Here is a 4183-nt window from a genome sequence, read left to right as displayed (position 1 = left end):
ATGGCATGTGACCTTAGATGACGTTGGACGTTGTGGTTGGGCTTAGTGATGTGTTTCTCCACTACTCCGTCTGCTCCCCTCATCTTTTGGGGTACCACAAAGCTGGAGATTTGCATCTATGTGTCAGTCAAGGTCTGATTGAGGGCTTACCTACCAAGACTCGGGAGTTTGACAAAATCACAGGCACTGTGATGACTAACGATTTCTTTTCACTACCACTACCACCAACACTGGATTGTTCTGTGGAAATTATCCTCCTTGTTGTTCAGGGTAGGCGTAGTATACATGCAGTAGAATATAAAGAGAAACCAAAAAAAAATGTCTTAGTTTTAGGGTAACAGTAATTCCTGTGTTTGATTTGTACTGGTTCAAATTTGGCCCACTACTCTGTACTTACTGTCTGTTGGTGGCACGGCTGAGTACATTTTTGTTCCTTGTAGGTTGTGTGGTGGAAGCGGGGCTGTTTCCTGAGTCAGTGTCATGAATTTCCGCTAGAGTTTGCTCTCATTAGCTGTGGTATTTGCTCATATGTAACAACAGCACTTGACACAGCCACAGAACTAGCAGAAAAACACTATCTTCCATGTGACAGAGAAATGCTGAAACCCTTAAGACCAGAACTCCCCCCGAACATCAACATCAAGAACGCCAACATCAAAGCTTCTCTCATAAAGGAGACAGTGAAAAAGGAATGTGACCCAGTAGAACTGAAAACAACAGCTCTTAAGACAATTGACTCCTACCCTAGTGACTCAATTCATATTTACACAGATGGGTCAGCCTTCAAGTGAACTATAAATGCAGGCTTTGGAGTAAGAATAGAACATCCCGACAAAACATGTGAAGAACTATTTGATGCTTGTGGTACTCTTGTACAAATTACGAGGCAGAGGCCATCGCCATTGAAGCAGTAAAGTATTTAACAACAGCTGAGTACAGCATATTTTTTTATTTGACAGCATGAATGTCAGCTCAAATTACTTAAATTTTTAAAAAGAAATCGGCGTGTTCCTGAATATTTTAATTCAGAGCATAGTCACTGTATGATTCCATCTATTTTTCCCCCTTCGGTTTTTTTTTCAGTTTGTTAGTCAGAAATAATGAAAAAGTCCTCATCTCAACATTTCCCTCAATGCCGCCTCATAATCATATACTCATCTCGTTGAGCATTGCTCCTTATTTCTTTTGTGTGGAGAGGACTAAGGACTCTGAGCTTGTCTGTTTGATGTGAACTTGAGAATGGCACTTCTTGGTGATACCTCTGCCAGCAGTACATAGAGAGGACGGGCCTCAAGTCTTCACATGTCCTGATTTGTCAGTCTGAATAATTTTGTGAAAGTTAAATTGATGTTTCTTAGTTTTGATGACTTTATATTGTCAAATTTTCCTGGCCTTGGCTAAAAGAGTAATTTTTGTGGTTCTTTCCCAACGATATGAGATTTTTGGGAGTTCATGTTTTTGTATATTGGCAATCTTTTAATTTGGAGCTGTTTTTCCTTTAGTCTTGAGGTGTATGGGTGCTGAGCATTCCTTGCTCTCCCCTGTCTATGTCTCAATGTCTCAACAATCACTCAGTCGCTCAAGCTACTTCTCGAGTCTGAATACTAGTCGCGTTAATGCAATCTGTTTTTGTTTTTGAATAGTAGGTTTTTGCTATGGAGGACAACCTGTGAATGCAAATATCTAGCTTGTTGGTCCTTTTCTTTTGAAATCAGGCTTTCAGCTGGAGAAATGAAGAAAAAAAAATGAATGAAGTTGTCAAAGTTTTTCCGGTTTCTATGTATTTCTCTTTTTTTGCTCCTGCTTTCTCTTCTCTCTTTTGTCTCTGGTTGTTTTGACTGCTCAGTGTGGGACTCTATCCTCTGCCTCTTTCCTTATTGGCATACAACGGAGTCATGCACTTAGCAGTTGGTTCGTTCTTGTTTAGGTTTTGTTGCTTTTGTTTTTGTTTTTTGTTTTTTTTTGTCATTGATAGATTTGTTTGTAAACGAGTTCATGAAGCAGATGGGGGAAAACATTTGTGCCTCTGTTTGGAATATCTTTGAGGAGAATCACTTTTGAGTGAGTCGGACAGAAAGCATGATCTATCCTTTGAAGGTTTGTTAGTTTTGTACGACATTTATTGTACATGTAGTATGTGGGAACACACGGGTGCACTCACTTTGTCTATCTCTCAGCACTTTCTCGACATGTACCGTACTTGTTTTTGGGGGTCTTGTTTGTACTGTAATGTCTCCACTATTATCATGACTATTGCAATTTCTGCCGGAGGAAAAGAAGAGAAAAAAACAAACCCATGGAAGTTATTGCTGGATTGAGTTTTCCTGTTTTGTTTTGTTTTGTTAGCCCCCCCATGGTGTCTCGCCCCCCCGTCTTCAATCAAATGTCCCCCAACTGTGATAATCAATAGCTTTTGTCTCCCAACTTCTTGTAAGTCGCTTTTATATCATGACACTTATCAGACCATGCTCACCCCCCAACTCTCTCATGTATGAAGGATGCCAAGATGGCTTTGTGTGACTGTGTGTTTGGTGCACTGCTTTTTGTCTGGTGCCTCGGGTGTGTTTGTGTAGTGTGTGTGTGTACATGCATGTGTGAGTGTGTGTATGTGCAGTGTTTGGCTTTGGGGTTGAATGTCTGGCCTGTCGAGATGTGGAACGTGAGGTGTAAAAGGGTTTTAGTAGAGATAAGTATTGACTAGATGTAAGTGTGTTCATGTTTAATTCTCCGTTGTGATGAATCAAGGGGATTGGTCTTTGGTCTCTGAGTGTTTTGTGCTGTGTCTAGTCTGGGCCACCGGTGGGGGGGGGGTCAGTGTGGACCTGGGCTTTGGTGACAGAAGGGAGATAAAATACAGTGCAGCTCTCTAGAACGTTTTCGGTACCAGAAAAAATATCAATATCGTTAAAGAGAGTTGTCTTTATAGAGACGCAACCAAAAAAATTACTAATGATATATAAGGCAAAAATAGGGACCTGGGCGCCATGTCGCTATCCAGAGAATGTTATAACGGAGGTCATTATAGAGAGGATACACTGTATGTGACTTGATCGGGGAGGGGGGGGGGGGTGTTCGCCATAATACAAGTGAGACACTATTGGTATTTGTTCTCATGTTAAGCAAGGGAAGATTTCACTCCGGGCTTCTGTCACATTTTTCCATCACCACATCAGATTCATGGCTGTGGGTAGAATTGTTACTGTGTGGTAGACGGACACAGCAAGGGTCTTCAGGAAAACAGTAACGTTCTGAAATCATGGTGTGTTGACGGCGCTATTTGAAGCGTGTATATCCGATAGTTAGATTTTTTGAAAACTTTTAATGGGCTTTTCTTTCTCACTTTAGATTGAAATAAAGAGCTAAACAAAATGACCTGAAGATGCTTGGCAATTAGGCTTTTTTTTTTTTTCCAACTTGTAGAAGGAAAAAGCTGAAAAGGGGGACGAATGTGCTGTGTGTGTGGGTGTGTGTGTGTGTGTGTGTGTGTGTGTGTGTGTGTGTGTGGTTTTAAGTGAGAGTGCTAGTGAGTAACAGTCTTAGAACACAGACGAGGGGACAAGTGTAGTGCCACGAGATAGAGAGGAGAAAGAGAGAGAAAGACAGAGAAGAAAAAGAGAGTCATGCATGTCCCTTGGGTCGCGTTCTCCCTCATAGCAACTTGTTCCGCTTCACCATGTTTCTCATTCAAGTTTTTAATCCCACTTTGACGCACTGTTAGTCTTTGCAAGACATGCATATTTCTGTGTGTATTGGATGATTTGAGTGTGATTGGCTTCTTTTTCTTTTTTTTTTTTGGTTTCGAACTATTTTGATTCGTTTCGTTTTTTAAAAATTATTATTATTATTCATTGACGAAGATGTGGTTTACACAGTCATTACGTTTTTCTTTTTCAAATTCACATTATTATTATGATTATTATTTTTAATTACTTAAGCTATTATCCTACTACCACAATTACTACTACCACTTTTCTCACCTTCTCTGTATATTTTTAAGAAATCCTTGCAATTTATGATACATACAAGAACGCGTGATTGCATGTTATGTATATTTTTTTGTTTGTTTGTTTTTTTTTAATTTGTAAAACCCTCCTGTTCCTCCCCCAAACCCTGAAATAAAAACCAGAACAAAGCTTGCGGTATGGTGAGATCCTCTCAAGAGTTTGAAAGCCTTTGTCTTGGA

The sequence above is a fragment of the Aplysia californica genome, unplaced genomic scaffold (assembly GCF_000002075.1).
Source record: "Aplysia californica isolate F4 #8 unplaced genomic scaffold, AplCal3.0 scaffold00202, whole genome shotgun sequence".
In the NCBI taxonomy this organism is placed as follows: Eukaryota; Metazoa; Mollusca; class Gastropoda; order Aplysiida; family Aplysiidae; genus Aplysia; species Aplysia californica.
The sequence above is the reverse complement of the archived record's forward strand: the minus strand, read 5'-3'. Positions refer to the sequence as shown.